Below are 24,135 nucleotides of genomic sequence, written 5' to 3' on the forward strand. Positions count from 1 at the left end.
AATATTAAAAAAATCTCGTTCAGTGTGAATAATCTTAGCTTTGTACCTGGTGTAAAATGTTTATCAATCTCGTTACTATACATATTATAAGAAATAGCTATGCTCCTACAACTATTCCCTGAGGTGGCCATATTCTTACCGTTTTTCTTTTTTTTTTCTTTCATTATTATTTTTTATTGTTGTTGTTTTGTTTGTTTTTTGTTTTTGTATTTTACTCCTTTTGTTCATTTTTACTGTTCGGTTCTTCTTCTTCTTCTTCTTCTTCTTCTTCTTCTTCTTCTTCTTCTTCTTCTTCTTCTTCTTCTTCTTCTTCGGTTTAAGGCAACCAGTGCCGTCATGTTGACGTTTAATGCTTCTCTAAAGTATAATTTAGGATAAGACGTTTTTGAAATCTTCCAAAACATATATTCCAAAAGGCATTGAATCATTTTTCTTTAGAGTTTCTTAATAGTTATCTAAAGCCCATTCTTAAAGACCCTTTAAAAATCCTCATTTGCACTCACGCATCGAGTCTTTATCAATTTGCATGTCTAGCCCATTTTGCTGACTAAGGAGTTATGGTCGAAACGTATGCCTCATGAATTTTGGTAATTTATTTGAGTCCTTTTTTTTCTTAAATTTTAATTTGTTTTCGTAACAACAATCGAATTCTAATAATAAATCGATTAATGGTATCGTCAAACTTCAATTTTAACATCATTGTAGTCGATACTAAAACTGCTTCTTTTGTGGAAAAAAAGTTAAATTAAGTCGTCACAATGTGGACTAAAAACTTTCATCGATGTTGAGTAGTTTCGTTTCTAAAGTCATGAAAGTTGCTTGAGTTTGTCGGTGTCAGTTGACTGTTTACATTTTGAAAATTCATGGGCACGTAGATGCCGGCCGAACTGAAAACCAAGAGAAGGTAAGGATTTGTTCGGATTTCATGTCGTTTCTTAAATCTAATTCTAATGACAATTTATCAGCAGGGATATTATTATCTATTATTTATCGCAGTTGCTTATTTTTACTTTCAGTCCCGAGAGATGGTTCTCGTGGCTATTTTTACATTTGGTATTGCTCGTCTGTTATATATAGAGAGGTGGGCCTTTGGCCGACCAACCTCCGCTGCACGTCCAACTCGCCTTGAGCATGCATTCACGTAAAATATAAAGATTTTTTTTAAAAACCTACCTCTGTTTCAAAAACTAGCATCTTTCAACTTTCTAAGAAACATTTTGATTTTTCAGAACTTTAGTTCGTTAAAAAAAATACCGGCCAATCTGACCCGTTGAGTCGAATGAAAACGAAATTTTGTTGTTTACACGGTTCAAAGGAAATGTCGTAAATAAGCTTTCATGGACTTCCTGTGTTGTTTTTACAGTGTCACGTGACCTTTTTGAGAAATTTGTCGTCTGCTACAAATAATTAGACCGGTAGGGGGTAGATATTTTCGTTGGCGAAGAGAAAAAGTGAGTATTATTTCTTGGACTTGTAGAGAGGCCTAGGGTCCACCAGCAGTCAAGTTGATTGAATAAAAGAAAAAAAGGCCTTTTTTATCCGCCGCCACCACCACCGTGAGAGTGGAGGGGGGGGGGGGGTGCATGCGGACGAGAGGGAGACGTGTCGATTGGTGACCTTGGTGAGGTAGACATCTCAAGGATGCTGGCAGTTGCAGTTGCAGGTGTTCTTAACCCCTTAACAGCGAAGCTAATTTTTTGCTTTTAGATAGTAGTTTGCTTTTATCTTATTATTGTTAACGGGGATATACAGCGTTTCCACCAAGAGAGTAGTCAGACTATCGCAACTCGGACTTCAATTGTCTATAATAGTTTTGCCGTTACTTGTCTTTTGATGATAGAAGATTTGGTGTTAGGTCAAAGATCGAATTTCGCCGCTCAAAGGTTGCATTGCTACTGGGTTTGCTCTTCCCCCCTACCCACCTTTTTTTTCTTCTTTTTTTTCACCTTAGTATTGTTGATTGCTGCTATTTCCTTTTTTATGATTAGCAAGTGCCGTAGGAGTCTCACTGGATGCAGGAGTACTGCAATTAACCCTTTGCCAGTGACACTGATTTTTTTGTTTTTCAAATAATAGTCTTCATTTATATTATTTTTTAACGCAGAAAAAACAAACGTTTCCACCATAAGAGCAGTAAGAATATTGATAAAAAGCGCTTTGAGCACGTTGGGTGGATATTGCTCTATATAAAAGCTCAAGTTTTTAAATTGTAATTTGTTTTTTGTCTTTTGATGAAAACGGTAAGATTTTATTTTTGGTCCAAGTAAGATTGATATTCGCCTTTAAAAGGTTAAGTTGTTTTGTTTTTTTCAGTTTTTTTTTTTGTTTTGTTTTTCAAATGCGGATACGCTGCTTCTTCCTTTTTTTTTCCTCAACTGGCAAGCTATCGCCGTACTTACCCGCATGGCTTGCACACACAAAAGGATACATCTAAGTCACAAAACCTTACATCCAGGTCACAAAATCAGACAACTAGGCCACACATCAAGACATCTCTGTTTCGTTTGTTCCAAGATAGCAAAACAAACCAGACGTCTTGGAGTTCGAAAAAGCTTTCCATAAAATATTTGGTATTTGCAAGACCCCCAGAAACCAATTCCCTATACAGCTCCTGTGCACGGTTACTTATGACCTTGATTTCTTTCGTACCCACCCCCCAAAATCCCACTTATTGTGTGGTATAGGCAGAACATAGTAAATAACTGGACTGCCACATGCGTGACTAAATTGGCCAAAGAGAGAATCTATACTTTGGCATTAGACACCCATTACCTGATGTCTTGGTTTTTAATCCTAGCCTACTGAGAGAGAGAAAACAAAACAATCATACATGTATCTGCAAACAACAGAACGTTTTCATTTTACATTGAGATGGGAAGGGGAAGGGATAACATTATGACAGAGAGAGAGAGAGAGAGAGAGAGAGAGAGAGAGAGAGAGAGAGATGGGCGGGGGGATGGGGGGAGAGTAAGGGGGAATGGGTAAAGATGAAAGAAACAATGGGTTGCCTGATGACGTAGATCAAAGGATTGTTACAGCGGTGTTCACGGAGCGTACTTCGTGAAATTTTAACCTTTTACAATGACACTGATTTTTTTCTCCAGATTGCTTATGCAGAATAAATCGTTTCCACCAAGAGAGCAGTAGTAAGAGTATATTTCGACTCGGGCTTCAATTAAACTATAAATCGCAAAGCTTGTCTTTTAATGATAACATTAAGACTAAGATCTGGAGTTTGGGGAGTGTAAGATGGAATCTCGCCATTAATGGTTAAAATTGTTTTGATTAAAAAAAAACAACTCATACACACACACACACACACACGAGCGCGCGCGGTCACGACAGCGAGGACCATCACTGACAGAATGTTGCAACGGTAAACCAGTTTACGTGTACATAGATCCTGAGGCTAGATGCCCCGTTACCGTGTACGTAGGCACTCCCAAAAAAAAAGGAAGAAAGAAAGAGACACACACACACACATACTCACACACACACACACACACAGTCTCGCATCCTCTACGAACTAATTTTGCGCACCAATTTTTACTGCACTTATGCACCAAATTGCATACCTATCTAGGGACACTTTTTTCCGTATCTTTTTCTCAATAAACTTTTAAAAAAACCTTTGTTTTGCGCGGCTATTGCGCGGCAGGCGGCTGGCACTAGGGGGCACCAACCTATGGGTCAGACGAGAAAAACACACGATTTAGCGAGGAATGAATCATGAAAATATTTAGGATATAATTTCAAACACAACTTTTGAAATTCATCAAGGATTGTCTAGTACCGAATGTTTTTTGATAGAAAACAAATGTATCTTCAAATCTAAACTGCTTTTGACGGTAAGCGGTAAGTTTTTATTTATTTTTCTGTCCAAACGAATTATTTGTCCTGGTTATAGAAGCTAAGTATTGGTAACACCGGCTCAGCTCTCTATATATATTTAAAAAAAGAAGTAAAAATCAAGAAAAAGTCTACTAGAATTAGAATGGTAGCCAATAGGAGAACGATTTCTCAATGTAAGATTCAACATTTTAAGAGGACAAGAGGGAGGACGAGAAATAAAGCTTTTACTTTTATTTTTATGATAAGCTAATAATAGGTACTTTGGTAAACGTCCATTTGGCCCTCCAGCAGGGAGCCGATAAATGGCCTAGTGGCTGTGACCCGATTTTTTGGACTTTTGAGTGATGGGTCTCAGAAAAAGTTCCATAGATTTTTTGTTTATGGATGGATTTTAATGATTTATGTCTTATTTTCTTCAGGAGAAATTATTCTATCGTTTGGTGTAGTTTATTTTAAAATCAATGACAATTTAGTATAACTTTTGATTATGGATAAAATAGGGTATAATTTAGCTTTGGATAATTAAAAGATTAGAACTTGGTAAATCAAAATTTCATGCTGGCACGCTTATTTAACATCTTAACTTTTTTATAAAATTAAATTCAGGCAAAGTTGTATACCGCATCCATGAAATTCGTTCCAGTAAAATCCTTACTCAAATCTTAGCGGCCATTTTAGACCAGTTTTGAAATCCAAATGGTGGTTACTACCGGAAATGCAACAATTTTCAGGTCACAAAGTCCGTCAGTAAATAACAAAGGCAAATAGAAGACCATTTTTCAGCCTTTAAACTAACATAACTTTTTTTCTACTTATCTGATTTTCACAATTTTGGTATCATTAGAATCGTGTTGAAAAGCACTTTAAAATGATATAGGTTTCATTGAGCTCAATCCAATTTGAATTTTTTACCAAAGTACCTACTAATAAACCAAACAATACAATACAAGAGACTCCAAAGCATGATGTGCCTAGTTAAAAAATGTTTTCCTCCTCCCAAACCCCCTACTAGAACTTCTTAGATCAAGAATAATTGGGATGTAGTAGCTGATGGAAGGTCTCCCTGTACCTATAATTTATTATAATGCTTTGTGACCTAAACGCAAAGGCAAAGTTTGAACGAGATAATGACTGTTAAAATAGCCTCGAGAACCATCTTTACGGGACTGTGAAAATAGCCACTGCATATTATTATTGTCCAACTTTACTTTTTTTAAATTTTAACTTTAAATTTAAATAATTGTCAGCAGACTTCTTTATTGTTATGATTATGACTCTTCACTCTTCTTTCTTGTCACTTGTCTGACTTGTCTTGTCAGAGTCATTCATTCACATTCACGCTCGACTGAGACTCAGTTGAGGAATTTGATTTTAATATGGACATAACATTAATATTCTTTGCCTTTGCTCTGCTGATTCACTGTGTACCTTGCATTTTCAAAGATAATAATAAATAACTCGCTTGCTGACGACTGCAGCAGCTGGAGATATGCGGGATGGAGGGAGTGAAGTGAGGTGAGGAGAGGAGAAAGAAGTTTGAGGAGAGGAGAGCAAGGAGGAAAGAGAGGCAGCAGATCCAAACACATAGTCAAACTACGTGTGCAACAACTGCGATAGAGACTGCCATGCAAGGATTGGTTTGCTGTGTCACACCCGTCGCTGCTCTCAACAAGACTGATGAGACCAAAGCCATATCGGATGCAAACCATTGTCTCTTGAGACGGAAGGATGCCTACAATAAATAACTGAACTAACGTCATACAAATGTTAATTGTAATGGTAATAATGGTAAAAGAGTTAACTATTGCTATCTATTATTTCTGATTATAACAAAGCTGACTCTATTTCTCTTTGAACGCTCGAGAAAGTAAACTTGAACCTTATTTCTACTCCGGTTGCTCTGAGTTGCCTCCCTTGGTTAATCGGAATTGATTTATAGTGGTTAGTCAGATTCGTGTGCTGGCTATTTTATAACTCTATTCTCACAGCGCTTATGGGTTACAGACACAATGTCGATGCAAAGGTAAATGCTCAAGAGGGGACAGGGAATTCTCGTGGAATTGTCAAGCTAGAGTTTATTTAGGCATTTATTGTTGACAAAGACATCTTTATCTAAGAGATGCTTGAGTTGTGGGGGGGGGGGGGGGGTCGTTGATGCGGAATTGTCTTGCTATCACGAATACTCCATCAAAATGGTGTGTCGACTTCGCTCCAGGGCTGTGTGCTTGGTTCTGCACTAAAGAAGAGAGAGCAGAAGTAGACCTGAAAAACAAAAACTAAGTCCCAACACGTGAACAGAGGTTGAAAGACAGGAAAGCAAAAACTCGGGATAGAAGTGTAACAACAGTAAGGTTAGAACAGAAGACAAAACAAGAAAAGAAACACCCCTTGAGCTAGTCTCATGGAGACCACACCCACCCACCCACATTAAGTACTTAGTACAGCTAGATCTTTTCACCTCTCAAAGCATTGTATGAATTAGTGCCACTTTCAAATATTCTAATACATCTATGGTTTCACTATCGGCAAAAGAAAACCTTCCAAAGAATGCACATTCGCGCACACTCTCATGTGTACAACACCAGAGTCAGTGCAGTACAAACTCAGGATAGAAGTGAAACAAGAAGGTGGGAATATATGACAGATCGCCCAACCATCAATCAGCAAAACAAATCTTCAAAAATGCAATTACACATTCATCATACCCGCACTCTCGTAAATAGACAAAAGATCTCGAGAACAGAAACCGTTGGGAGAAATAGAAGTCAAGTTTATTTTCCCGAGCATTTGGAGAAATAGTCACTTTGTTATAACAATGTTTTTCCTGGCAATTTCTTGATCACCAAAACTGATAGGAGTTGTTCAAGGAGGTCAAACTGTATGTAATTTTTGGTTGTGTGGGGCCATTTTAAAACCGAAATTGAACTGAGTCTATCCATATACACGTAATTACGTGCACGGAAAGCGGCACTTTCTATATGCAGAGTATTGCAGCCAAGACTGCCAATTTGACCAAAATCGTGTTTCTATACTTTTGTTAATTTTTATTTAAATTTTTAAAAATTCAATGACAGACTTTTTCCAAGTTTAGTCGATATGTTTAGTTTATCAATACAATGCGGTTTTCACAGGGGCCACAGCGTTAGTAATATTGACGTTTTATTTGGCCACTTTTTAAGTCGAAATTGGCTGCAAGTAACTCTGGCCCTCTGACAGTCCTTATCAGTTATTTCTGCCCTCTAGAAAACGAAGTGGCAATTCGGACTAGAGTCTGAATAGTCCCCTGTGGCTATTTGGACTCAAACTTCAATGTGTGTACTTAAGCACAGGTAGGACATAGTGTGGGGCAGAGGGTGGTACTGATAGAAGTAGTAGAAGAGTTCAGCAGAAATTCTGTTTTGCCCATATGACTCAGCTAATACCCCTTATGTGTGGCTATATGGTCTTGTTGTATGACACTTGATTTCGGATCGGAAGGTCCTGAGTCTGAGCCTTGCTCTGCGCATAGTTGAGTCCTTGGAAAAGGCTCTTTACACACATTTTCTCACCATACTCAGGTGTTAAACTGTTAAATGATATGAGTACCTGGTCATTAACAGCATTGTCTCTGTCGGAAGCAAATTGTAATGTTGCCTAACAGGCGTTATGTCTCGTTCTATATGTTACGTGTTGCTGTTGATCAGTGACACCCTTTGCAAGGTGCTTTGAGCATGATTAGTGGATATTGCGCTATATAAAAGGTGAATTTTTTTTGGGTTTTTTTTTTCTGACTGAAGACGGATTTTTGCCTAAATTTTTGTCACTGTCAAAATATGTATTTATTTGGACATCATGTTAAGTTGTTGAATATCAAATTAAGAAATATGGGAGCAGGCAAAGGTGTTAGATAAAGATCTGAATAAGTGTGTATGAAATGGTTGCGGATATCCATGAAGGCTTGTTTTTTTTGGGGGGGGGGGGGGTTGTCTTGTATTTTTCTGGCACCGTTTCATCCACCAAGGTTGCCAATTTTCCGTTTATTGATATACGAAATTCAGGAATGTTATAAACCCTCAGTATATTTTCCAATCACTTGCTAAGCTGAAGTAAACCAAGTACATAATGTCTTTTTACTGGAGTTCAGCGTTCGGTCAATGTGTTTGTGTTCAAATTCAACCCTGATACCACGGGTAGATGGAGTTCGTAAACGGGGGACCGCAATCCATCTAAGAGAAGGACACTCCGAACAAAAACCCGGACAGATGGAGTTCGTAAACGGGGGACCGCAATCCATCTAAGAGAAGGACACTCCGGACAGATCGAGTTCGCTAACAGGGGACCGCAATCGATCTAGGAGAAGGACATTCTGAAGCAAAACCGCCACTGCCTTGTGGACAGACCTTGGATGGTCAAAGGCTAAGGAAGCAAATCCTGAAAAACAGCACGCCGAAGACAGAGCAGCAGGGCCGGAAGGCACAAATATCACAGGAAACTGGAAACTGCCACTGCATGCTTAAATCCCAATATGACAACCCTATACACAGTTGTTCAGATCTGTAAAGTTGTTAGAAAAGTTTTTTCTTTAGGCCATAGTTACTTTGACTGACTTTTGTTCCTTTTGAAGGGACTTGACTTTTTCCTTTTTTAGTTCTTACCCGACTTCCAAATGATCAATCTTGAGCTTTCTTGAGTTTTTTATAAGTGCTCAAAGCACTTTACAAGGGGTCCCTGACCAACAACAACAGTTAACATGTAGGATGTGACATGGCGCCTGTTGGGCGATATTACTATTACAATTTTTGTGGACAGAGACCAGGCCTGTAAATCTTCCGTCTATTGTCGGATTTCCGACAGTACGATTTTGTTCTATAAGTGCTAATATTTAAAAAAAAATAATAGTAAAAATAAAATTCGTAACGTCAAAGAACATAACCAATAAAAAAGAATATAAAATACTTTTATTTCGTTCCTCGAAAAAATTAGATTTTATTCCGTTCCAAATGCCGACATAAAAGTACAAAACAAAACAAAAAAATTATTTGTCGCATCAAAGACAAAACAAATTTCATCGTCTATAATGTTAGCTATAATAATATTATCATGCCACCTACACGCTCCGCTAGACGTGGATGCATTCACTGCCTGGCTACTGTGCCACAGCCAGCGAGAGAGGGTCACGAAGTTTGTGCGAGTCGTCTTAACACACACACACCTAGTCAGTAAATAACGCACGCACAGAAGTGTGTCGAACCGGACCGGATTGTTTCTATATTGCTACCGACACTCATGCATATCTTTTTCTCTATATTTTATTGGTTCCGTCCGGATGTGAGACGGGGAAAAAAATGCGAAATCATTTCAAATGATTATTTTTCTTCAAAATATATATTCTTCTTCGAAAGCTCTCTGAAAGCTCTCACAAGACTGCACCACCTCTTCTTTTTTTTCGTCGTCTTTTTCTTCTTCTTCTTCTTTGTTGTCGTCGTCGTCATCGTCTTCTTCTTCTATAAGAATTAATCCAAATAAACGAAAGTATCGGCGTAAACATTTAACACAAACTGGAGCGAAGATATGCAGCTTCCCGTGTCAAGCACGAGATACACATCCTTCAAAAGGGTAGGAATTGTTCTCTTCCTTTCATTTTACAACTACAACTAACTCAGACCTGGGCCCTCAAATAATTGGGATTTTTTTTTTTTGGTACCATAAAATAAGGATCTCATTATAAATAAGTAGGGGAAAGTGACATGATTTGACTAGTCAATTGATGTGTCATGTCTGTGTTGTGTTTATTAATCCATATTTTTGTCCTGTTGTGTCTATTTTTGCGTGTTCAAAAAGTTCCGACAATTTTTTCACGAATCGTTTACAGGCCTGAGAGACACACTGTTAACAGCCAAGTACTCATTTTACATCTGAGTACGGTGAGAGAATGTGTCTAAGTAAAGAGCCTGTTCCAATGGCTCAACTGTGCACAGAGCAAGACTTGAACCAAGGACCTTCCAATCTGAATGCAAGTGTCATACCACATAACCACACAATGATTTTGTCTTTCTCATCAAATAAAGCGGGTACAGACTACTGGTTGATAATTTCTATATCATTATTGTTATTTTCATTTGCATCAACGTAATTATCATTAATTCAAATAAATTGAAAGACAACAACAAATACTATACTGCCACAGGAAGCTATTCAGACTCGAGTCTGAATAACTTGTAGATTGCACATTTGCATTTGAGTTTAGTCCGAATAGCCATGGAAGACTGTTCAGACTGGAGTCTGAATAGCCACAGTCTCCAGAAAAATGCTATCATGCATTCGCATATTTCACCTCCCATCACCTATCTATTCTTGCAATTTTGTGTTTCTTTGCATGCATAAAAATAAAAGAAGAAAAAAATCATGACAAGTGCTAAAATTAAAGGGATATCAGGTCATCATCCCTCCCACTGCTACTACAACCACCACTGCATCATCATCCCTCCGACCACTGATACAATCACCACATCATCCCTCCCACTTCTACTACAACCACCACCGCATCATCATCCCTCCCACCCACCACCGCTACAACCGCCACGACCACATCATCTTCCTACTACAACTATTACAATTACTACCACCTACCACATGATCATTCCTCCCACTACTTCATCTACAACTGCCACCACATCATCATCATCATCAACCCTACCACCACCACTACTGCAAACGCGATCACCGCATCATCATCATTCCTACAACCAGTACCAACACAAAACTATTTGTAACCTTGAACGTTTTACAGTCTGCTGATTGATAGAAAGTAGAAATTAGTGAGGATTACTCTTTATGGCTATGTGGTCTGCTCAGGTGGTCGCTGGTTCGGATAAGAGGCTATGTGGTCTTGTGGTATGACACTAGCTTTCGGATCCAGGGTGGGGTTCCTGACCTCCCATAGTGGGCAAGGGGGTACATACTGTGTCTTCTATCCAACTATATCTGTTTTCCAACATGCTTTCTGTCTTTGTCTTGGAATGAGATTACTTGGTTTTGTCCTGGCCCTGGCCGGAGTCCTTGCTGGGAGGGAATCAGTCAAATGCATAGTTATTGTTTTGGGAGATTATATTTTTTTCCTTGTAAATTATCTCTCTGTCATGTATTATTATATTTGTTATTTTGAATGTATAATGTAAGCATTTGAGTGTATTCCTCTTTGTTGGATTTTGTGCTTGTGTCTGGATGAGACATAGGTGATCTCAAACTAAGTACATTGGTGGTGTGCTTTTGGAAGCTACATCTGATCCCTATTTGTTCCCATTCCTATGTCTTACTTTTTCTTGGGTGCTTTAATTGTAATTCTAGAACTTTTTACTTTCCCATTTTCTTCCTTTTTACTGGCGCTGATATAACCTACATGTGTTGCAAGCGCCGTAAAACCCTTAGAAACAAACAAACTAGCTTTCGGATTGAAATGTCCTGGGTTCGAGCCTCGCTCTGCGCATAGTTGAGTCCTTTGAAAATAGTTCTCTCTCATTGTTGTTGTTTTTAGCCAGCCATTAAAAACAAATGTAGCTTTTATATAGCACAATATCCACTAAACGTGCTCAAAGCGCTTTGCAATGGGACAACAGCAACATTTAACATGTAGGACGGGAAATGACGCCAGTTAGGCGATATTGCAATTTTTTCAGACAAAGACAACGCTGTTAACGGCCAGGTACTCATTTTACACCTGAGTACGAATGAGGGAATGTGAGTAAAGAGCCTTTTCCAAGGACTCAACTATGTGCCGAGCGAGGCTCGAACCCATGACCTTCAGATCCGAATGCGAGTGAAAAACCGCTAGATCACATAGCCGCACTGGTGCCTCTACTAGTTTTGCTGAGAAATTGTATTTCTTTGGACGAAATTTATTTATTTTATTTTATTGTTTTCTCTCTTTTCGTTTCGCACGCGGCGACTGTTTGTCTCCACAGTCTCTAGTTATATTTTTTTAATTCATACGTTATCTTAGTTTTGCGCACGTCACGGATGGATGCTCGTGGGGCTCACGATCGCTCTGCAGTCGTGGAGTAGCTACATACGAACACAATGGCGAAACAAGTAAAAAAAAAAAATATCATAAAGAAGAAGATATTGGAGAAAATAAAAGAAAAGGAAGTAGAAATGGTGACGACTCTTGTGTTCCCCGTTTGCCACCTGTCGTCTGCTCAAATCATTGGAAGTCTTGGTCGTCTGTCTCCAACAGCGCCGCCAGTCAAAGGGGGCGGTGCCGTCCCACGAGCCGTCTTGATAATAATGTAATGATAACACTAAAGGTGATTTTGCACTGGTCTGCTGTCTCCGTCAATCTCCTTGTACATACGTATAATATTGTTGATTTAAAGCTCATGCTCGATTAAGTCTTTCCATGTGTGTGGCATTGGGTTTTTTTTTTATTTATTTTTTTTTTAATTTACATTTCTCTACTCTTTTACCCCTCCCCCTCTTCCCCTTGAACCGTCAAATCTTTCTATTTGACGCCACATTAGAAGACATGGTGGTGAAATTGGTCGATTTCTTTCTCTCTCTCTCTCTCTCTCTCTCTCTCTCTCTCTCTCTCTCTCTCTCTCTCTCTCTCTCTCTCTCTCTCTCTCTATCTATCTATCTCTCTATCTATCTCTTTCTCTCTCTCTCTCTCTCACATGCGTATACTCACAATCTTCTCTCTCTCTCTCTCTCTCTCTCTCTCTCTCTCTCTCTATATATATATATATATATATATATATATATTATATATATATATATATATATATATATCTGTGTGTGTTTTCGAAAGTTATGCAGTTTTAAACTGCGATGATCTGCTTGTCAGCAGTCGGCCCTGCCGCACTTCGACTTCATTCTGTGTTGACGGTCGATGGCAGTCCTCTGTCATTTGACGGCCGGTGAAATTCTACCCTTATCTCTTATCAGGCATCCTCGTCATTTGGATCTCATCAAATCTATTTGATTTGCGGCACTGTGGTTGCTTTGTTGTCCGATGATATTATTTGGTTTTGGAGGTTTTGTCCGTCATTCATTCATCCATTCGCGCATGGCTCATAATATTCTAATCGTTATTTAAACCCAAAATAGGTTGTAATTGGTTTTACTATTACTTTGATGGTGGTTTGTTTTTTTGTTTTTTTGTCAAAGTGTAAAGTTCTTTGTTTCATTTTGTATCAGTGTTCAAATTAATATTTAACCAATTGAAGTCCGTACGCTGGAGTAAAACAAAACAAAAAACATGTATTTTAACATTTGCATTTGCCCAGAATTCTCCTTTTTCAAATATCGATCAATTTAATTTAAATGACCCTCGTCTTGCCAAAAACTCTCAAATCTGAGACGCCGCGAAGTCTTCCTTCAAGTCCCAGAATTTTGAGAGTTTCCGCCAAGATGAGGGTCACTTAAATCGATCAATTTTTGAAGGACGAGTCTTCTGGCCAAATTTTGAATAGTTCCGTAATTATTTTTTCCAAGAGCACTGCCGTTAAGATTTGGTTAATTAGAACAGCAACGTAAAATTAGTTGTTCTTGCTTCCATCTTTTGGGTTCTTGTTCCACACTTTTGCCATGACCACCAGTCGGCAGTGATGCCAAAACTCCAGTCTGGAGTAAAAAATTCCGGGTTCAGCGCCACTTCCGTCAAATTCCGGTGAGGTCAATTTGTTCCAAGGGTACCCCCCCCCCCCGGCCTCCAACCACCACATCATCATCACTGCCACTAGTATTACAACCATCATCACTACCACTACTACAACCACCAACACCACATAATCATCACTACCACACCTGCTACTACAACCACCACCACATTATCATCACTACCACTACCACCATCACTATTACAACCACCACCACCACCACCACATCATCATCACTACCACCACTATTACAACCACCGCCATTTCATCATCATTACCACTACTACTACAAGCACCATCACCACCTCATCTTCATCACTACCGCCACCTATGCTACTACAACCACCGCAACCACATCGTCATCACTACAACTACTACTGCAACCACCACCAATACCACATCATCACTACAACTACTACTACTACTACAACCACCACCACCACATCGTCATCAGTACAACTACTACTGCAACCACCACTACATCGTCATTACTACTACTACTACATCCACCACCACTACATCGTCATTACCACTACTACTACAACCACCACCACAACATCCATCATTACCACTATTACTACAACCACCACCACCACATCATCACTACCACTGCTACTACAACCACCACCACCACCACATCGTCATCATCACTGCAACTACCACTACTACTACAACCTCCTCTACAACATCACTACCGCTACTACTACAACCACCACAACAACATCAACATCACTACCACTACTACTATAACCACCACCACCACCACATCGTCATCACCACTACTACAACAACCACCACCACCACATCATCATTACCACTACTACTACAACCACCATCACATCATTATCACAACCACTAAAACTACTACACCCACCACCACATCATCATCACTTCCACTACTACTACAACCACCACTACCACATCATCATTACTACCATTTGTACTACAACCACCATTACCACCACATCATCATCACTACCACCACCACTACTACAACCACCACCACATCATCATCACTACCACTGCTACAACTACATCCACCACAACCACATCATCATCACTACAACTACCACTACTACTACTACTACTACTACTACTACTACTACTACTACTACTACTACTACTACTACTACTACTACTACTACTACTTCTACTACTACTACTACTACTACTACTGCTACTACTACTACTACTACTACTACTACTACTACTACTACTACAACAACATCATCATCATCACTACCACTACTACTACAACCATCAGCACCACATCATCATCACGACCAATACTACTACAACCACCACCACCACCACCACATCATCACTACCACTACTACTACAACCACCACCACCACCACATCATCACTACCACTACTACTACAATCACCACCACCACCACATCATCATCACTACCACTACTACTTCAACCATTACCACATCATCATCATTACCATTTGTACTACAACCACCATCACCACCACATCATCATCACTACCACTGCTACTACAACCACCACCACCACATCATAATCAATACCACTACTACTACAACCACCATCACCACCACATCATCATCACTACCACTACTACTACTACTACTACTACTACTACTACTACTACTACTACTACTACTACTACTACTACTAAAACTACTACAACCACCACTACAACATCATCATCATCACTGCCACTACTAATACATCCATCAGCACCACATCATCATCACGACCACTACTACTACAACCACAACTACTACAACCACTATACCACTATCACATCATCATCACTACAGCTACTACTTCAACCACCACCACCATCATATCATCATCACTACCACTACTACTACAACAACAACCATTATCACATCTTCATCATCACTACTACTATTACTACAACCACCAACACCACATCTTCCTGACTACCACTACCACCAGTACTACAATCTCTAGCATCGCGTTTTGGCGATTTACTTCATTTGAAATAAGGAAACTTTGGGATTGTATTTGGCAATGTGTTTATGTATTATAATATAATTCTAACAGATATCTATTTAGAACTAGATCTATACAATATGTAAACACAATGCCAAATACCATTCCAATTCCTTTTTCTTGTGTGCGGAAATTCTTCTTTCGGCATTGAAATTCCTACGAGTGGTGTCTGAAACTCCTGTGACCCAAATTTAAAGTTGGCGTCTCTGCAGACGGGTTATATTATCATTTCATGCCGTGACATATTATTATTTATATTGTTATTTTATTATTATTATTATTATTATTATTATTATTATTATTATTATTATTATTATTATTATTATTATTATTATTATTATTATTATTATTATTATTATTATTATATTATTATTATTATTATTATTATTATTATTATTATTATTATTATATTATTATTATTATTATTATTATTGTTATGATATTTATTTATTTATTTTAATCACGGCTGCTGCTACTACTAATACTACTACTTCTACTATAGTCGTCACCAGCATCAACATTGGATCACTTATTGCATTTAGAGCGACGTGTCCTGATGTGCACCTTGGTTTTTAGACAAAACGACCTATTTTGCTAGTCAAACAAACAAAAAACATTAATTAAAAACAACAAACAAACACGCTACCACCAAACAATGAATTAAAATATTTTTAAAAAAAATTACACCACGACCAGCAACAAAATAAATCTTCTATTAACAGTGAGCAGTTAACTGGGATTCTCTGGAAAATTATGTATTTAAACTTCAAATATCGATCGATTTATATAGCAAGGACTATCCCGCACAAATCTTTGGGCCTCTTTTTCGCTCACGAAGTGCCCGAATTCGCGTCAAAATATGGGACGAAGCCGTTTCGTATATGCTATTTTAAAAAATTAATTACGACGCTGTTTATCGATGAATATGACTGAAAGTTGGCACACAGTTAGAAAAAAGGTCATTTTAGATTATGTCAAGCGACAAAACTCGTGCGATTACCAGAAGACCGTAAAAAAAATAGATTTTTACTCTTTGGAGTAAAATATTTCTAAAACTACTGGGCGTGGTTTTGTCGCTGACAAGGTAATACATGAACATTTCTTCTTTTTGGTTGTAAAGTTTCATATGAATATGACGAGTTCTTTTCCCGTATTTTACAAAACACCATCCTAATTTGCTCTTCAAGTTTCAATCTTTTAATCCACTTATTACGCAAGATACAACGAAAGGTCGAAAAAAAAATGCCGAAAAAGCGTCCCATATTTTCGCGTTTTTTTCCTCTTTGCGGGTCATCCAAATAAATGACACCTTTAAAACTGCATAACTTGTTTATTTATGAATGGATTTTCAAAATTCAAGAACATTTTTACTCAGTGGAGATAGGGCTTGGATTTTAGACAAAAATTTTCCTCAAAAAGAGAAAAACACATTTTTCATAGTCATTGCTAATTTATATAACCCTCATCTTGGCAACAACAACAAAGTAAAAACAACTCTCAAACCTGGGGTTTCGGGAAGTCTTTCTTTATTGTCCCAGGTTTAAGAGTTTTTACTCGGATGAGGGTCATTTAAATCAATCGGTATCTGAAGGACGGGTTTTCTTGCCAACTTTTTAAATACATTCCCCCTCCCCCGAGAGTACGGCATATAACTGGTTAACAAAAGCAACAATTATAACAACAACAAGAAAGAGAACGATCTAAGGTAATTTGATACACCGCAAGTACGACGGGCCTTATCTCCCCTTCCGTGTTTGTCATTGGCAGTTTTGAATGACGTCACCACACCAAAGGCAGATCAGGGGAGATAATCCAATTAACGACTCATTCATTATTTACAAGAGCTAGCTAGCTTCTCCACTCGTCGCGTTTCGGATCCCAGCGATTGTTGATGGAATCATTGCGGTTTTGTTTGAGTGACTTTTAAGCAATGGACTCCTTTCCCCCTTCCCACCCTCACACACTTATGTTATACACCCATCCCCGTTTTCTATTATTGCAGGACTATGAGTTGTAGGTACAAAATCGTTGTTAGAGCACTACCTTTTTACCATTAAATTTTCATGATATTGTTACGATATTACTATAACATACACTGCTGCTATTGATATCATTGTGGTATACGTTTTATATTATGTGACGTTTGTATATTTATTTGTAACTTGCATACAGTGGTGAAAATGCGTGATATAGATGCCATGTATTATTATTATTATGATTGTTATTATTATTATTAAAAACAAACTTCATCTTTCGGGGTGGTTTTGGCCTGCGTCTGATCAGAATCCGTCTATAAAGTATAGATAGTATGCGCTTGGCTATGAAGCTCACAACATTGCCATCCGGAAGTATAACGGACCAAAACACAACACTATGTGTAACCATGAACTTTTATTGTCTGGATAATACAGTTAAGTGAGAATTACTCATAAACGCGGATGGCAAGACACAATAACCAAGACACGAGTGACGTCAACTTCATTCTATCTATAAGCACGCTTGGCCATGATTCTGAAGGCCGTGCTTATAAACGGAATCTATTGCTTTATTGTCGTCTTCATCATCAATATTATTCTCATGATCATTATCATCGTCATCATTATTATTATTATTATTATTATTATTATTATTATTATTATTATTATTATTATTATTATTATTATTATTATCACCAACATCATAATTATTATCATCATCTTTCAGATCAGCCAACTTTTCCGCATTCACTCTCCTGTTCACAGCCTCCCGTTTTTTTTTTTGGTTTTTTTGGGGGTTTTGTTTTTTTTTGTTTTGTTTTTTTTTTTGCTTTTTTGTTGTTTTTTTTAAAGAGCTTTTATATAGAGCAATATCCACTAAATGTGCTCAAAGCGCTTTACAAAGCGTCCATGACCAACAGCAACGCGTAACAAGTAGAACGAGACATGACACCTGTTAGGCGACATTACAATTTTTTCGGGCTGAGACACCGCTGTTAACTGCCAGGTACTCATTTTACACCGAGTACGATGAGAGAATGTGAGTAAAGAGCCTTTTCCAAGGACTCAACTATGCGCCGAGCAAGGCTCGAACCCAGGACCTTCCGATCCGAAAACGAGTGTCATACCACTAGACCACATAGCCGCACGTTTTCATCAAATTTTCCCATATTCTCAATCATGGAATTTGTGATTTTTTTTATTTTTTTTACCGAACTTGTAAATATTTTTTTAAACATTTATATAGCGAGTTCACATTTACTGGGGGGGGGGGGGGGGGGTGATACTGTATTTATTTATGTGGAAATGTGTGCATTGCGGTTTGAATCTTATTGTATCGTTCTTACCTTTGGCCTCAGAAGATTTTCCATCTTTTTGATTTTGGAAAGTTGGCAGGTTTCATCAGCATCATCATCTACTGTATGTGTCAACCCTGAGATCCACTCCAACCAGTACGTGGTCATCCCTTTCATCTCCACAAAAAAAAAAAAAAAAAGATTATTAGAATATTTTTTTTTTAATCGCCCAGGTCGCTGACTCCAGCACTCAATTTTTCATATCAGGGTTTTTGGTTGTTTTTTTTTTTTAAAACACCATTAATTAATTGCCGTACTCTGGTGAAAGTAGTCCTTCAGAGCCATTAGGCCCATGGAGCCGGAGTTTATCCAGGAAACAGTCAATTGCAATTGCTTGCTACCCTTTGGATAGAACGCTACTTTCCACCAGATCTAAGAGACCCAGCTACCCAAAATCACTGCTGGGTGAACGGGGGGGGGGGGGTGTCAGACAAAAATATCTCGACTGCAATCCGGGATCGATCTCGGTCCCTTTGCGTGTGAAGCGAGTGCTCTACCAACGGAGCTATCGGGACCCCCCCCCCCCCCCCCCTCTTACACTGGTAAAACACGTGTTAAAAAGTTTGCCCAGAAAAGTAAACTCGCTCTTTAAAATATCGATCGATTAATTAAAAAAAAAAAAAAAGAACTCATCCAAAATGGGACCTCGCGAAGTCTTCCTTGAAATCCCAGGTTTTGAGAGTTTTTGTCAAGATAAGGGTCATTTTACTCTATCGATATTTAGAGGGAGAGTTTTCTGGCTACATTTTTGAATACGTGATATTTCCATAGTGTAAGTACTGCAGATAGCAGCTGGTTAAGCAACGAGGCGACTAATTTATAAATGTTTTTATTTTTTTTTTTCATTTATTTCTTTAATAATCCGAGATCCGCCATTTGTGTGATATTATTGATAATAATTGTCATAATAGCGTCTTCGTGTCTCTAATGATGGTGTCACGGAACGTTTCATTAAGACATGCGGTCAACCCGAGATGTTTATCCGGCGGGCGAGGAGAAAAAAGTTGACCGCTCGCTTTGGCCATTAGTGGTCAGGTATGTATGTCCATTATGAGTTCATCCGGGTATGGTTAGAGTTAGAGGTTATATTATACTGTCTAAATGAATGGATGGACGGTGGGTTGTGTAAGTAAGATTTTGTATTGAAATAAAGATAATGGTGATGGTGATGATGTTAATTATGATGATGGTGAAAGTAGTAATGTTCAAAAGTCAAGAAAGGTTTCGTATTATTTTGAGATTTGAGAATTAATTTTGGAGTCGTGGCAATCCATTTAATTTTATGATGGTATTGTTTGGGTTTTTGTTTGTTTTGTTGTTGTTGTTGTTGATATTGTGGTTAATGTTATTGTAGTTGTTGCTCTTCTTCTTCATATTATTATTATTATTATTATTATTATTATTATTATTATTATTATTATTATTATTATTATTATTATTATTATTATTATTCCAAGGTATGGACGTTAAGTGATCAGCCGCCAGTCTTTTAGCGTTTACAAAGAACGTTTACTGTATTACATTGCGGTTTATTATAAAAGCTCAAGTTTATTATTTTTTTTAATTTCTAATATTTATCTATTTTTTTAATCTATTTATTTATTTATTTATTTTGTTTATATGAAAGTCGCGTTTTATGAATTTTTTAGCCAATTCTTAATAAGTGTTTCCCCCCCCCCCCCCCCCCCAAAGTATTGACGTTAAGTGATCAGCCTCCAGACTTTACCGTTTATAAAGATGTTTAGTGTATTAGATTGCCTTATTATAAAATCTCATTTTAAAAGAAATGGATTGGGGGGGGGGGGGGGGGAGGTTTATGAAATACGAGTTTTATGAATTTTTCTAGCCAATTTTTAATTAGTATATTTTTTTCCAAAGTATGGACGTAAATTAAGTGATCAGCCTCCAGTCTTTTAGCGGTTGCAAAGAACGGAGATGACGGACTCACTACTCGCCCGCTGTTCCCATTATGCTGATTAGTCGTTTTGTTGAGCACTTCTTCGTCTTCTTCAAGTACTAAGTCTGTGCCAGACGTCGGTGATCATGGTACGCCATTCATCTCTCTGATCAGATAACCTCAGAAAACTAATATTACTCTTCTCTTTCTTTGTCACCCAGCTGTTCAAACTATTAAAATATGTTTTTCTTGGTCTACCTTTACTATTTTTACCTTCTACCTTTCCTGTGAGAGCAAGATGTTCAATGCATTTATGTCGATTTAGGTGCTCTAAAAATTGCATTTTTCTTTTTCTTATTGTACGAATTAATAACCTTTTAGTTTCAGCTTGCTCTAATACTTCTTCATTAGTTTTCTTCTCTGTCCATGAGATTCTTAACATCCCTTTAAGAAACCACATTTCTGCTGCCTCCTCTAATGTCTACTGTAGTTGTCCAGCTTTCGCAGCCATATAATAATACTGACCATACATAGGCCTTCAAAACCCTATGTTTTGTTGTCATTGACATATTGTTGTTTTTAAAAATTAGACTCATTTTATTAAAACTATCTTTTAGCTATTGCAATTCTTCGTTTTATTTCTGTGCTACATCTGCCATCTGAAGTTATTATGTAATGTATCCACGGTATTTAAATGTCTGAACTTGTTTTATCGTTTCTCCATTGCTTATTAAGTTACATGTTGGATTTCTTTCTCTCCTTGATACAACCATGCATTCTGTCTTTTTTACATTTAAGTATAACCCCATACGTTCACTCTGTGTGACTACTTTATTAAGGAGTAATTTTAAATTTTCTTTTCAGTCTGAAGTTAGTGCTGTGTCGTCTGTATATCTTATATTATTGATATTCTCACCATTGATCTTAATGCCTGGACTATCTCCTAAAGTTCTAATAATTGTTTCGCTGTAGATATTGAAAAGGTCTGGTGACAAAACACATCCTTGTCTAACACCTCGTTTAATTTGTAATTATTTACTTAATTCTCCTTCAATCCTGACGGCTGCACTTTGTTTCCAATATAAGTTTCTAATAATACTAAGATCTTTTCCGTCTATATCTTGTCCTTCAAGGATATCGAATAGCTCACATCTATATAAATATATATATTTACTTTTTATTCTTCATGCTGGCTAGAACGTTTTCATATGTCATGTGATCTGTATGCATAAAAGCCAAAACACGATTAGATTTATAATGTTTTTCTCCCCTGGTTACCCTTTTATGCTCGTCGGAGAAGTATTTCATAAGGGCGGTGATGGAGATAATGACGTCCGTCATTGTTCCGATAGAACCAGTTACTGTGCGTCATTAGGAGGGAAGTGACTGTTGAACGCTTTTAATGTCAAGTACAGCAAGGTTGGAACTTCCCCTGATACTGCCATTATCTGTAAATGTATAATATATCAATTTTTTATGTTGTCTTGTCGTGTATTACAATCATTATCGGTATCGCTGTTATTATTGTTGTTATTATTATTATTGTTATCTCTATTATTATTATTATTATTATTATTATTATTATTATTATTATTATTATTATTATTATTATTATTAAAAATAATATTGATATTATTATTATTTATTAAGATTATTATTGTGGTTGTTATTGTTATTTTATTTGGAACATAGCCAGGATCAGGGCTATTGTCCGTCCCATACCCTGACAAATATTTACCGAGGTAAACACAATATGATTAGTATAGAGAGTGCTTGCGTCCGTTTATTATTGTTGTGCTATAAGAACGAATAAATTCGACGTGCACTTATTTGCAGGTCTGATAACCCAATTCCTTTTTGTGCTCATTGTTGTCATATGTCAAAAAAAAAAAAAAAAAGAAAAAAGAAAAATGACGCAAAATATTGTCCATTACAATAATGTTAAACCAGGTCCATAAATGGGTTCGGATATCAGACCTGCATATATGTATACGTCAAATTTAAGTCAATAGATAATTTATTTACATGTAAAGAATTTAAAACAAATAAATCAATATTACTACTTTGAAAATAAGAACAAAAGACTTGTGCGACTATTTGGTCTTGTGGTATGACAACCACCAACACCATGACCACAACCACCACACCACGACCACAACCACCACCATCATCACCACCACCACCATAGTTACAACACAACCAACCCTAGTTTACAACAATAGTCCCATGGTTATGATTGTGGCCGTCATTAAATTTACCAGGCTATGAATTCTTAACGAAGGGTGGACAATGGACTTCTCTTGGCCTTTGGTCTCCCAGGTTTTTTAGGGGGTTTTTATACAGGGCCCTGGGTTTTAAATGCCCGCACGTAAACCCCCTGACCATCACAAAGACCGCTGCCGGCAGCCTTGAAGATCGGCTTTATGGAGAGACTTAAATGTTATTAGATATTATTACACCTCTATTGTTCTTTTTTTTTTCTCCTTTATTTCATTCTCTCTTTATTTCTTTCATGCTATCTTTCATTCATTCTCTTTCTTTCTTTCATTCTTTCCTTCATTCATCCTCTTTCATTCCTTCTTTCATTCCTTCTTTATTTCTTCTTCTTCCTCTTTGTCTTCTTCTTCTTCTTCTTCTTCTTCTTATTATTATTATTATTATTATTATTATTATTATTATTATTATTATTATTATTATTATTATTATTATTATTATTATTATTACTATTGTTATTACTATTGTTATTATTATTCTTTCTCTCTCCCTTTCTTTCTCCCTCTTATGTTCATTTTTTATTTTTTGCTATCTCTTTTTTTCTGTTTTGTTTTATTGAACGAATTTAAATATTTTATTTGCTTGTTTTGTTTTATTATTCGTGTTCCGTGTGTGTGTGTGTGTGTGTGTGTGTTTTTGCTACGTTAACGGGACAATTTCATGTTTGCACACTCACGTTAAGTGGACACACCCCGTTAAGTGGACGTCCTGATAATGTTTTGATGTCAAAACCAGACTTCCCGCCAGTTTTTAGATCACCTGACAAATTTTTTCCAAGAAATGAGTTGGTCTTTGCAACGGAGCGATTTTGTCGTTTAGACACACAGCGCTATACACACCGCGAGTGTATGCCGAAAATTGCGGTGTCCCGATAACTGCAGAGTAAAGTTAATTACGTGTGTATAGGCTGTGTGTATGAAATTGGACCTCGTTGTTTTCGTTTCTTAGACTCAAACTCAAAGATGGAGGACCGTAGCAGTAGTCCAGTTTATGCGGTATCAACAATCTTGCTTTAATATTTATGTTTGAGGCCTACATTACAATTTCTACTGTGGTTTTACTGCATTTCTTAATTATTTTTTTTTTCACTTGTCGTTCTTTCATATCTCTATACATAGAAATAATAAATAACTTTAACTAGCAGGTATTCCCGTTCTAC

General features: G+C 37.3%; 1 protein-coding gene across 1 annotated transcript in view; it reads left to right on the forward strand.

Moving 5' to 3' along the window:
• The first annotated feature begins 752 nt into the window (after window positions 1-752).
• Window positions 753-24,135, forward strand: part of LOC144977392 (uncharacterized) — a 72,925-nt gene continuing 49,542 nt past the window's right edge. Inside the window, exon 1 of the mRNA XM_078922557.1 lies at window positions 753-904. The gene's annotated coding sequence lies outside the window, so the exon portion shown is untranslated. The remainder of the gene's footprint in view (window positions 905-24,135) is intronic.

The sequence above is a fragment of the Berghia stephanieae genome, chromosome 7, assembly GCF_034508935.2.
Source record: "Berghia stephanieae isolate SIO BIC M18660-M18661 chromosome 7, UCSD_Bste_1.3, whole genome shotgun sequence".
Taxonomy (NCBI): domain Eukaryota; kingdom Metazoa; phylum Mollusca; class Gastropoda; order Nudibranchia; family Aeolidiidae; genus Berghia; species Berghia stephanieae.